General features: G+C 36.9%; 1 pseudogene; it reads left to right on the forward strand.

The window, feature by feature from the left end:
- Positions 1-4,343, forward strand: part of LOC149238751 (ABC transporter G family member 35-like) — an 87,120-nt pseudogene extending 82,777 nt beyond the window's left edge.
- The last annotated feature ends 9,903 nt before the right edge of the window (positions 4,344-14,246 follow it).

Raw genomic sequence — 14,246 nt, forward strand, 5'->3', positions numbered from 1 at the left:
ACACTTCTTCACTATGCTGAGAAGCAATAGGTATTTTGTTTAGGATTTTATTGAAACGTAAATTGAAATCTTTGATAGGTTCTCTTGACTCGGCCCTAAGGTTAGACAAGTCATTGATCAGTGTCGTTGTAGACCTGACATCACCAAACTTGGTCAAGAATTTTTCTTGGAAGATGTCCCAACTAGTAATAGATCCAGATGGTAACAATAAATACCATGATCCAGCTATCCCTTGCAAAGTATAAGGGAAAAGTCGAACAACAACATCCTCATTAACAACTCCATTGAGATTTATGGACAACATAAAGTTATTTATATGTTCTTCTGCTAGCATGCCTGCCTCAGGGTTAAACTTAGGCAGCCATTTTTTAGGATGGGCTGGTATCTGACTCAAGGGTGCAGGCATTAAGACTGCCCCTGGGTTATTCCATGGAGATTGGGCCATTGCTGAACTACTAACAAAGGAAAGTGCAGAAGATGATCCCTGCGGTTGAGAAGATGAGGATATTATAACTCCAGATGTTTGAGAAGGAGTTGAGGAAGTTGCAATATGCTGATGGATGATGATCTGAAGTGGAGGAGTGGATGGTTGACTTCGTGGTGAAGAGGTTGAGATGGATGATGATGATGAAAGAGTCTCGCTATCGGATCCTTTAGGAGACTTCCTTGCTCTCTTCCTAGAAGGTAGAGGTAATTCGGTTGGCTGAACACCAAACTTTTCGCTTTTTAATCTGGTGAGAGGATGAGCAGGGTTGTATTGCGAAGTCACACTACCTTGAGATTTATCAGATTTCTGAGGAGATATAGAAAATCGCTGAAGTTTGTGAATCAAAGATTCAACTTCAGGAGGTTCAATAGTAGATTGTTCTGAAATGTCAGGGTTTGTAGCAGCGGCTGTTGATCCAGCGACTTCTAACTCTGGATTTAAAGTTTCTGAATGCAATGGAGAAGTCGGAGGAGATGGTGAGGGTGATTTACTCTCAGAATGGTATTTAGATTTGGATTTGCTTGCCATTCACAGTTCGATGGCCCTCCTTCTAGCACCAAATATGTTGAAGCCCCAAAAATCAGGTCTACAACAAGGGGGATACCTGCCCGGTCCAGACCTTGGTTGGCAGCTCCTTTTCCGTTTGGTATAGCGGGTCCAACTGGGGATATGGGACCAGTTTCCCAATTTCAATGTGTGTGTGAGAAAGATTGATATTTCTGTTTCTGACAGTTTCTAAATAGAATACTTCTAATCTAATTCTAATCTAATAATAAGGAAATTATTATTCTAATGACAGAAATATGTAAATCTACACTAACCCGGGGTGTGATCTTTCTTCTATGTGATCTAAATGGATTTCAAACAACAACTGGTAATAAATATCATTCAGCTGTTATGAGAAAAGAGTTCAGTACAGATGAACCACTTCATATAGAAAGTTAGACGAAAGAGTTGTGCAAAACATATCGCATAATGAGCTATTCATACACTAAGCATAAATAAATAGCTATCACTGTACAAAAGTGCCAAATGATAGCTCAGACATTCATACATTAATATATAAATAAATGAACTGGAAATTACTCTAATACAAGGCAAAAATAGTTAAGAGATAGAAATACCATTTATAACTAGTCCTACTCATGAGCTTTAAGTGATAATGATTTATCTCTCCTTGATCAAGTATCCACTAAGAGTACAAAAGTGCAACATCAGTAGCAGATATCAAATGCAAACATCAATAAATCTTGTTCCATTTATTCATCAAAACCTCCTCAGAGGGTACAAAAGTGCATGTTCTAGAGATAAGTTTTTGATCAATTTCAGGACCCTTCTCTAAATGCATGAGAAGGCTTTAAATACTACTAACTAAATCTAAAAATAACTTATTACAAAAATGTAGGATGCGGTTTAAATGACCGTCCTCTTTTCAGGAAAATAAAACAAAATTAAAGCTAAATTTAAATCTAACATTAAACTACTTCTGTATTTGGTCCTTGAAATCGCACGCATGCAGCATCTATTTGAGAAGAGTCGGTTGGCTGACTTCCACTTTTAGCTGAGCTGAGAAAACAAAATCGACAAGAGCTGGTGCCATTTTTTCGGCCAAATTGATGATACACTTAACAGTCATCCACTGGCTATGTGGCTTTACCAAGTATGCCCAGTAATAATCCCAGTTCAACCTGGTTAACCCTTGGATTGCTTTTGTATTTTCTTGGGCTCTTTGTTTCCAACCTGTCTCTATCATTTCTATTTTGCAATTTCCGAAGCTTACAGGTGATTGGGCAATTAGCAGCTTGCCTTTTCGAAAAAAATTCTCAACGATGGCGCTAATCGCGCATCAGAAACTGCCCCCGTTTCTTGATTTGGGTTTCCTTGATGCGTTTTTTTCCTTTTGCGCTTTTTCCTTCCAACAGATATAAAGTTAAAAATTCGTAAAAATAATACTTTTGTGAACTCTTGACTTTGAGTCTTAGCCCTGTTTGTTTCTGATATCAACTTTTTCCACTGCCCACTTAACCATGTTCGTGGATGAGATAATTTTGGGCCTTGCTGCTATCCGGTGTAAGAATGAGCAAGCTAGCTCTGTAAGGGATGCTTCAGAATAACCATTTGAGCCCGTGGTAGCAACTACTTCCATTACTCTGGATTCTCCTCTTCGAGAAAATTATACATGCCTTCCCACGTAGCTATTCCCACGTCTCTGTTACAGGCTATATCTGTATATAAGGGCGCCGTTTCCTTTTCTTCTGAGCTCAGGGATTTGATTTTGTTTCCCATTTTAACTTGCATATCGCTTTGTATCGGCCTCTGTTCTCCGTTCCTGCAATTCACAAGTGAGCTGAAAATGAATGACAAGGAAGGGTGATGGGAAAGTCTTAAATGTCGTAGACATATCAAGCATACCACCTTACGTGAAATGGTTCTTTAGATAAGCACGCACCCATAATCCATTAATAACTGGCAACTACCTCATTTATTATCATTAAAGCGCATAACCAGGTGTCAGCTTAGGGAAAATACTTTTCTTGAATAACGTGCCCGAAAGATCTGCGATGAAGTGATTTTGCAATTTGCTTCGCAACATCGCAGATCGCAACATCGTAAAATCACAAAATCGCAAAATCATAACATCGCAAAATTGATTGCTCGTGACATCACATTATCGTATTATCGTTGCATCGTTGTATCACGAAATCGCAATATCGCAAATCGCAAAAATGTTATGCATGACAATCTTTGTTAACCTATCTTTTGCGAAATGCGATCTGGCGATCGACGTCATCGCATATCGGCAAATTGGAGTGTTTCAATGTGAGTTGTGCTGAATGCGATGCGCTATTTGTTTATTATCGCATATCGCAATCTCGCAAATGTTGGGATTATGCTTGTAAGGTGGCATCCCGCTATCTTATGCGATGCGATATTTCCTAAGGAAAGATTTTATCTTACCTTATCATAAAACTTAGCTTTTTTGGACTTTCCAAGAGGGTTTCCTAAGCTTATGATGGTAATTTTATTTGAAAAAAAAAAAATTAACACTACTCTGATTTTTTGGATTCTTAACTGAGGGTCCCCACTAATTTAGTATTATGGATAACACTAAATAAGAAGGGGGGTTGTTGCTGGCCACAACAGTTCCCTATGTTTTGATATAGTCCGTAGTCTATGTCATCTTGGTCTATTCTATGATTTCTTTTGAGTGGATAGCTCCAAATTTCTTATGGTTCCTCTTCGTTACGTTCTTCACTTTTCTATACTATACATATTATGGAATGATGACAGTAGCCTTGACTCCAAGTTACCATATTGCTGCAATCGTTTCATCAGCTTTTTATTCTGCATGGAATCTCTTCTGTGGTTTCATTATTCCTCGACCTGTAAGGCCATATTTTCAACTCTTGATCCCTTCATCAATTTTTTCTTCGAACAATGATGTGAATGGCAATGTTGACTACAGTTGGAAATTCCCATATTAAGTGATCCTAACAAGGTAAATTCTCTGGTTTAGTTTTGAAAACAGAAAATACCTGTATGGTGGAGATGGTACTATTGGGAAACTCCTGTTTCTTGGACACTCTATGGTCTGATTGCTTCACAGTTGGGTGATGTAGAAACCGAGATGGAGACAGCAGATGGGAAAGTGAAGGTGGGCACATTCATAAAATCTTATTTCGGGATGAGACACAACTTTTTAGGAATTGTAGCACCGGTGATGGTGTGTATCCCCGTTGTCTTTGCTTTGTTCTTTGCTCTGGCCATCAAACACTTCAACTTCCAGAAAAGATAGACATCCCCTGACATGCTCATCAGATATATTTTATATTATTTTCCTTGATGGGTCTGCTTAATAATCCTTGGCTAAAGAGTATACGGGCAACTGTTAAGCTTCAGTTGCAGTGAGATGAAAGTGTGTCATTGAAAACTTCTATTTTTTATAACAATGCTATTGTAAATTCAAGTTTTGAATTGTTATTAGGATGCTATATTATAGCGTGGTTGTTCCTATATATGTAGCAACATGCTTCAAGATATGTTTTTTTGTCTGAGTTGAGTGAAATGACTCCACTAATCACTCTGCAATACAACATTGGTTATACACTACTTTCATAAACAACAGTGGTTATACACTAATGGTTATGGAAGGCATGCAAATCTATAACCATCCTCATTTTATAGAGCTATACTATATCACCCATTTATATTATAGAATCTTTGAACTGAGAGCATACCAAGAATATTTGAACTGACTTATTCTATCCAAAATTAGATTTATTAAAATAAAATTCCAATATCATACATCTTAGTTTAATATTTGGTTTAATGTTATGAAGCATTATGTAAAACCATGAAATTCAAGTCATGTTATGAAGTCTTATGTAAAACCATAAGATTCAAGTCCCCCATATTTAAGGGGAGAGAGTGTATTATAAGTCATTATTTACCAATTTCAAATAGATTGAAGTTACTCTAGATTTTGTTCATTGACAAGAATACAATTTGTTAGATCTTTCAGCATGCTTTTATTGTTTCATTTGAATTACACATATAGATAAAGGTTTCAAGCAAAATTCAAGTCTTGGTATAATTTCCAAAACCCTGCCATCTAAACCAAATAAAATATCTTATGTTGTGTAGTCCTTGAAATTTGTAACTTGACATTTAAGCAAAACAAAAAAAAAAACATGTTATATAATTTTGTTGTTTTAAATATATATTTAAGAATAATTTCTATAAAAACAAAGGTAATATATCATCTACTTTGAAGTGGTTTCCAATAAGAAATACAAGTTTTAAGCATTGGACTTCCTTTTTTACCTTTTCAAAAAAAACCAAGTAACTAAAACTGGTAAAATCTTAATTACCTCCCTTACCTAACATTGTATCCTTTATGAATCCAAACATAGACTTGATTAAAAGAAGTACCATTATATCTCCAATGCATAAGAGCTTCTCACAATGTTTACATTATTTTTTTTCAACTTTAAAAATACAATCAAGGGGTTTCGAGTATATTTTGATAATTGTTCTAATAACATTATGAAAAATCATTATAGCATGATGGTTAGAGTGAAGGCCCACCTTACTCTAATGAAAAAGCCAAAACACTATAAGGCTAGAAAGGAAGGTGGAGTTGCAAGAAGTGGTAGTCAAGATCAACACATACAAGAAATTTTTGGTGGAATATTATCAAAACTGATAGAGGGATATGCAAGAGTGTGCAATGAGAACCTTGACAAACATGCCCACTGAAGCTTGCAACATTGTTTATAGGAAGAACACATTATGTTTCTTTTTTCCAAACATGTAAGTTAGTATATTACAATTTAATGAATATGTTTTCCTATTATCATATATGGTTTTATACACCCCCAATCGGGTTGTGAAAGGTACGATGCAGTAAAGGAAGGTGAGGTGGGACATAGAACATGGGGAGTCGAGGGGGGATCAGTCACCTAGTTGGCTCGAAGGGCAGAGGAAGAAGCAAACGACATGAGGCCATGAGAGCAGGTGAAGGGCAGTGGGGCAAAAAGTAGTATAGGGAAGAGGCAGATGTGGATGAGGGTTGAGGGGAGAGAAGGAGACCAAGTGTCAAGTGTAGCAGAGGGTAGGAAATGGCAGTTAGCAAGTGGAAATGTGGATGGAGCAAGTTCACGGCAAGAGTAGTCGATGGTAAGAGAGGAGTTATGAAGGGGAATTATGGATATGTTAGGGAAACCCCATCCCGAGAAAACCAAACAAGGGGATGGGCGGAGGAAGGAGGACAAAGGCACATGGAGAGTCCTTCGAACGACAGGCGGGGCAGCTGGCTAGGGAAACTAAAAGGTAAGATAGTTAGGATAGGAGGCATTTGCATGCAGAGTGAGAAGTCAGGACATGCTGCTAAAGGTGGTGGAAGTGGTGGGCTAGAGGACGTCAAGCTGCAACTAGTTTTAATCTACAAGAATTAGTATGTTCTCTCAGCTCCCATTCTTGATTGTATGGAAAATATGATTTTAAAAGAGGAATGTTGGTTAATGGAAATGATACCCCTGGAAGTGGCCATAGTAGAGACCTTTTATTTCTCTTGGGGTTCTAGCCTGTTAACCTGGAGTGAATTCATCTGGAATTCCATCGAGGGAAGGGGGTTCAGGAACACTGGTATTGGTCTCAGGGTAGATAGGTCCTGAGGTATTGTGGCTCGCTGGGATGTCCTTTGGGGTTTCCACAATGGTGGTAGAATCAAACCTATCGAACCGTTATGGTGGAGTCTGTGGCCTGGGAAGGAAGGAGTCATAGTTAAGTGCGGAGGGTCAGACACCTTCTTTGATCTAGCGGCAAGGCTGCTTATTCTCCAACCTGAGCCGAGCCTAGACCTAGTCAAAGGCTATGGGATCAAAGGTAGTAATTGGGGTAGCAATCGGGGTAGGGATATAACACTGAGAAAATCCCTGTCCTACCCCTCTGTCGGGACCCAGGGTAGGGTTGCAATTACAATTATCCATTCTGAGAAGCATCCCCTCGTCTGTTGGGGTGGTGATACTCAGGGGAGGGAAGCAATTATAGTCGGGAGGAGAAGCAGAGAAACCCTGTGGGCACTGGGAAACTGGGTTCTTCAAATTTCAATGGGGAACCACTGGAATGAAGAGGAGGTCAGAAGCCTCAATTTCTTTGAGGAGGGAGGGGGGAACCCAGGCGTTAATGGGGGCTATTACAATTCTCTAGGCTGAGAGCGATGGGAAAAGCTCGTGCCAGAGAAGCCCCAATTGGGAGGGGGGAAGCCTGTGTTTACTCTGTTTAAATTGATATTGACTTATAAGGATATTTCATTAGTTTCTATTTGAGGTAATATAAAAAGCAGAGTGTAGAGCATTCTGGAGTCTCAGAACTCATCTGTGCTCCAACCCAAGAACATGAGTGCCATCCAAAAAAGAAGTAAGCTGGAAGGAGAGTGGGATGGCAAAGGAAGGTAACGAAGCGGGAAAGAGAGGAAAAAAAGGAATGAGCAAGGCAGGAAAAAAGACAAAAGGATTGGAAGCGACTTCCAGCAGAGGACCAAGTAAAAGAGGAAGGAATACTAGGAAGGAGAGTATGCAAAATTTGATCAATGCATACATGGTAAGAACACTTCCGGAGGTGAAAGCAATAATTTCCGAATGGGAGAGAGAGTTAAACGACAATATAGAGAATCAAGAAATCGAGGCAGAGGAATGGGAAACAATGGTTAAAGACCCCGGGAATACCAGAGGACGTCAAATGTTGTTCCGTAAATCAACTCAATAGTACTGGGTCATGAAGAATATCTTGGCCCGAGCAATGAAAACCTAAACCAGAGGATGCCAATCTAGCTGAGCCAAGCTTGAAGGATCTGCAAAGGGAGATCCAATCTGTCCAAACGTAACTGTACCAGAACAACCTCACAATAAACAAGATTGAACAAAGCATTCAAGATACGAAGAGAAGCAAAATCCTAGGCTCTAGTGCGAAATCCTAGCCCCGATGGACTCATCGGATGAATGAAGAAGGTCTTTAAGTAGAATTTGGTTAATATGATGGTTAGCATTTACTATTTTAATATGAATTTTATAGTAGATAAAGTTTCCAATGTAGCTTGGATGGTAATGAAAACTCTTTTTAAATTTTGGACAGCATTCGATGCAGACAGGTGGCCAACAGACCTAGTTTCCTACGGGCAGGTTGAGGCCACTTGCAATTTTTGTTAAAGATATACTTATTTTCAGGAAATATTAATAGAAAAAGGAACTACCAAGCTTACACAACAAAAAAAATATATGGTTTTATACTTTATCAAAAATTCACCAAGACTTCACAATGTTTTATAACTTAGTAAAAGAATCACTAAGACTTACAAATTTTTATTATTCAGTGAAGGATTCGCTAAGATCTTACAAGATTTTATAGTTCGGTCAAATATTCACCATGATTTTTGGTGAGAGATTTGCTAATTTTTATATATATACATATTATATTATTGATAAAATCTCCTTCCATTTTTCCTATGTATCATGGGGATTCGCCAATTTATTATACATATAAATTTAGGGGGGTTCTTAAAATTTTCCCTGTGGCCACCTCATACTAGCTGCAAAAAACACATATTAGCTCATGTATCCATATAAAACATTCAAGAGCTTATCAACCATGAGCAAGATCAAGAAAAAGAGCTATTCACATCATAAGAAATATACCATGCATGTAGCTAGCATTTAACAAGAATTAAACCATGATAAATTAGCCACATAAGTACACATTAAAACGGAACTTATGCTCATTGATCTTTATTAAAGAGTAACATATACTAACATATGCATAGTGCTAACCATGTTAGGGACTTCCACGTGCCACCTGACCATAGACTAGGCTGAACCAAAAATTTCTTCCAACAGATCACCCCCATGCCATATTCCAAACATGAATTTGGGATTACATGGGATAAACCAAAGCATAAACAAACAGGGAATCCAGAGGAAAACCACCTCCACCCTCAAACCACGATTATTTCACCTAATATTAGGTCCAAAAATCACCAAAACTAATACAATCTTAGATGCCTCATAATTTCTTCACCATACCCAGAGGAACTTTCCTATCTCCACCCACTTGTCAAGAGCTTCCTAAAAAAAACCATCTCCACCCTCAACCCTTTGGAATTTCCCGATACCACCTCAACCAAGATCAAAAATCTACTAACAATCAAAAGCTCAACCAAATAGGGAACCAACTACATCATGTCTATCCAGAAAATGGCATAAGGCATGGTTGTACATGAATGTCCATCTAGGAAAATCCCATGCCAATGATAGAAAAAATTAACAATAAACCAATGCATGAACCATGCATTCAAATCTCAACAAGGTAATCAAACATGCACACTATTACCTGCAAAATCCACAGTTGTTTTCTGCCCTTGCTTGCTGCTATCAACGAACTCCTTGCATGCTCCTTGCTTTACTTGCTTGTCTCTTGCTTGTGTCTTCCTTGTGCTCCCAAATGTTCTTCCCTCTCTCTCCTTCTTCCTTTCTTTTCCAAAAGAGAATGCTATAATGTTTTCTCTCCAAATTTCTTTTCTTTTCTTTTTTCTTCATTTTTACTTGCAAGCCTATTTTTTTACCAATTTCATCATTTTCTTGTCTCTTCCTCTTCCCCACCTGTTGAAGTGGAATTTCTTCATTTTCCTTCTTTTTTTTTTGCATTTTTCCTGATGTCCTTGCTATCCTGTAATAATTAATTTCCATTTATTATATTTTTACCTCTTTCCAATGTCAATGCCAATTTTCATAACCAATAAATAAATAATTAACCATAAGCGGATCCCAATGTAATGTTTTTCCATCATTCATCTTGGAATATTTTTCCCATGACCTTTGTTTTATTTTTTCTTTTATAATGTCCATCCATTATTTATTTACAAGGAATTTAACCTAGGGCTGTTACAACTTACCTGTTGAAGATTCCATATGGAAGGATGAGTATTTTATATAGTAGCATCCAAAATTACTCAAGCATTGAGGACAAATTTTTTTTGAAGGACAGGGGCATGTTAGGTCCCTATAATGCTAGTGCATCACCCGTATTTTTATTGTTGTGCCCATGTAGCCCCCATATTGTTATTGTTGTGTCCCATAGAAGCCCATTGTTTTTATTGTTGTGCCCTTACATTATTATTGTAATGTAAGCCCTGATTATATTATGACCCTTTAGATTCCCATATATACCAAAGAGGTCTTTTCATTTGTATCATCCAACAATTGTTCATATGTAATATAAAAGCAGGTTTCCCCCTCGAAGCATCTTATTTTCAAGTCGTCAATCTATCTTTTGTTCAGTTTTGTGATTTGGTTACATAACATAACTAACTAACATTAGCATAAAAAAATATGCAATTAAGTAGACACAAATAATTAGATTATGCTTTTACTAACTACAAGTCTATGAAGAGAAATATAATAATTCACCCACCAAACAATAAGAGGAGTTGGGTCCCATGATTTTGAAAAAGGACGATTTTCCCCAATCCAAAGGCCTGTGAGCTAATGTAATGCATATTTCAACACATCGTGTGTGTGTCCTATGAATTTCTATGAAGTCTTTTGTATGAATTTCAATTGTAAATATTTGAGTCAAAGTATGCCCAATGGATCTAAGTTATAATCTTCAAGCTCTATATGTTTGGATTTCACCAAGTACTTAGAGTCTAAATCATGGACAATCTAGCAAAATTTTATTATATATTAGTTTCATTTTTTAATCTATATTAGCCTAACAATACACTAACATATATTAGTTTTAAATTCACAAAAATTTGTGATTATGATGACAATTTAAGTACATATGTGTGTAATGTCCATGATGGGATGTTTCAATTGTCTTCCCCGCATTTCCTATCAATGATTATAACCTTGAATATGTTAACACTGGTTTGTCATCATCATTTCAAAATGACCAGGCAGATGAAAATTTACCATGTTTGTCATCATCACTTCACATTATCTCATAGATGAACCATTCTACAAATTACATACATAAGTTTATGGCAGGCCATCCCCTCTATCTAGCTTATGATTCATGTGACAATAGGTGAATAAAGGACAATTTATGAACAAGGGATGACCATCAGTTTGTCCTCCTCCATCCATTCTATAGCTATTGATTTCCTAATTTTCCACTTCTAACATTCTATTCTAGAAATTCATTTTGGTAACTAATTCTATCGATAGTCACAACACACGTGGAAGTCAAAGAAATTATCATATACACTATTAAACTTAATGAACTCTATGTTCTTTGCTATTGGAATTTTCAATAACAAAAAACATAGTTCATTAAGTTTAGTAGTGTATCTAAAAATTTCTTTGACTTCCAGGTGTGTTGTGAATATCGATAGAATTAGCTACCAAAATGAATTTCCATAATAGAATGTTGGAAGTGGAAAATTAGGAAATTTTTAGCTATGGGGTGGATGGCGGGAATGAACTAGTGGCTATCCTCTACTTATAAATTTTCCTTTATTCACTTGTTGTCACAATCAATCATAAACTAGGTGGAGAGGATTGCATGCTATAAATTCATGCATAGAATCTGTAGAAGGGGTCATCTGTGAGATGGTGTGAAGTGATGATGATAGACACAATAAATTTTCATTTGCTGAGTTATTTTGAGATGATGATGATAAACCAAAGCTAGCCCATTCAAGGTTATAATCATTGATAGGAAATGTGGGGAGGGAAATTCAAATGTCCCATCATGGACATTATAAAAATTGTAAGGATGGGGTTATATGGATTATGGAAATTCTAAGCGCCAAATTATTTTTATTTTTTAAATTTCCAAAGTCGTCAATTTTTTTTATTTCATTTCCATCTAAATGTCATCGCAGTTATGGTAGGTTTTTCATAATATCTTCTAAAAAAAATTGTGACTGGTGTGTCGGCCTTACGAGGCCACTTCTAACAGCAATAAAATCACAACCATGGTGAGTTTGTCACAATATATTTAAAAAAAAATTTGCATGTGTCAATCTTGCATTAACACTTCCGACAATGCCACGTCACAACCATGGTGAGTTCGTCACAATATATTTTTAAAAAATTGGAAATACCATTGGTCATTTTAGGTTGGTTCCAACAATGAAAACATCACAACCATTACGGGTTCATCATAATATATTTTAAAAAAATCGTTGGACTCATCAGTTTTTTGATGCCATTTTCGACGATACCAACGTCACAACCATGTGAAATTCAGACAAGAGTTTGCGATGAATAGGAGGTGGTAGTTTTATGATGGATCACATTTGAATTTTGAAAAACTGGAAGGGGTCAAACATGTGACTGCACAAGAAATGACATTTCATGAAATATCCTTCTGTTGTTATACCTGCAAAAATTGGTTGCAAGAATGACAAAGAATAGTGGAAAATTGTGTCAATATTTAGTAGTGTCAAACTAGCAGAATTGGAGGAGAAATTGGATATATTGTACCAAAAGTTGAATATTTTCCTCAAAAAATGCAATAATAGTCCATTCCTTGGGAATGATACTAGTTCTAAACAAGCCCCTAAACTAGACAACTTGGCACAATAATCTCTATGCATTTCCAGTTTTTTGCTTATAGTTTTTGCAATGTCTCTTATCTAGTTAGGCCATGGAAACTTAAAATTTATAGCAATGACTATATGTGTTGCCTTGTTTTTCCCATCATACATTATAGTTCATAGAGGAATTTGTAACCTCAAAACTTTAGATCTAAGCCTCTCGTTTGGTTTTCCATAGGGAAGACCAGAGGAAAACAATCACTAACAATGTAACTTTTTGAAGAAGTAATACAAGGCGCCTTACTTGAAAGAAAAAAAAAAACACCAAAGGGATTCTCCCCCTAAACTATTGTTTCTCCCTATTTGCATATCTCGCCATTTTTCTTTTCTTTCCAATTGAATTTCACCATTCACTTCACTTTCAGTTATTAATTCATATCCTGCAAACTTTCCATTTCATCATCCTTCTCCTACAACGCACTCTCAAAATTTCCTATCTTCTGAATTTATCTTGAGATGTTGTAGTCTCTCATTTGTCTTTTACTGATAAAATGAGAGAGATAATACTCATACAACATGTTGGGTCCCTATAATACTAGTGATTACCCCATTACTATTGTAGTTATACCCCCTATTTATATTGTTGTGCCCCTATTACCCCCATATTGTTATTTCTGTGCCCCATAGAATCCCTCTATTGCTATTTTTGTGGCTTTATATTATTATTGTTAGGTCGGCTGGATTATATTGTGACTCCTTAGACTCCTATATATAGAAAGGAGGTTTTGTCATTTGTATCATCCAAGAATTGTTCATTTATGTAATGTAAAGGAGGTTGCCCCCTCGAAGAGGCTGAATTCTAAGGCGTGGATCTCTCTTTTCTATCTTTTTGTGAGCTGGTTTCATAACATTTGGTATCAGAGCTTTGGATTCTAGGGTTTCGCTGCTCCAAACAGTTCATCGTGGCATTTTCGCTATAACTTTTTTTCTGTGACGTTTCAGAAGTCGCAAAAAAAACACATTTGAGAATAATTGGCGCTGAACCTTGGGTCCAAATTTCAGAGCTTTTCGCGAGATATTTGCGGAGATATGATCTGAGGAAGTTGGCCTTTTTGCAGACTCCTGAATTACATTCAAAACAGGTGACCTGGGGAAAATCGTCATAACTCTCTCTCTGAGGATTGGATTGAAATTTTGTAAAAAGTTACAGAAAGATGACGGACTGTAGTTTCTTGTGTGTGTGTTTCAGATTCAAAGGTTGAAACAGGGACTCGTGGCACGTCGTGCAAGTTCGCTCTACTGAACTAGTCTAAAAGCAAGTCACTGTGGGAGATTTCACATAACTCTTCCTTGGAGAATCCAATTTGGCTCAGACTTGCGGCATTGGAAAGAGGACGCATAAGGCTACTATAGGTAGCAATTTTAGAATTGGATGATTCGAGATTACATAGATACATCAGATTCAATATCAGGCTTCTATAAAGTGAAAAAAAGGTGTGTAGTTTTTTTTTAATTTTTGTGTAAGCTTGGTTTAACGGAATTCAAAGGGCATAGTAAAGCATTATTATCGGTAACTGATGCCCCGAGGAAAGAAAATGCAAACACCTAGTAAGGAACCTGAAAGCTCTAGCATGACTCATGAAGAAGAGGAAGAAATGCTACATGATATATCAAAATTACAAGAACAAGTGCAACAAATGTCACGCTCACAAAAGCTAA

This window comes from Pinus tabuliformis, chromosome 8 (genome assembly GCF_031772625.1).
Source record: "Pinus tabuliformis cultivar Carrire ecotype Pingquan chromosome 8, CPIR1, whole genome shotgun sequence".
In the NCBI taxonomy this organism is placed as follows: domain Eukaryota; kingdom Viridiplantae; phylum Streptophyta; class Pinopsida; order Pinales; family Pinaceae; genus Pinus; species Pinus tabuliformis.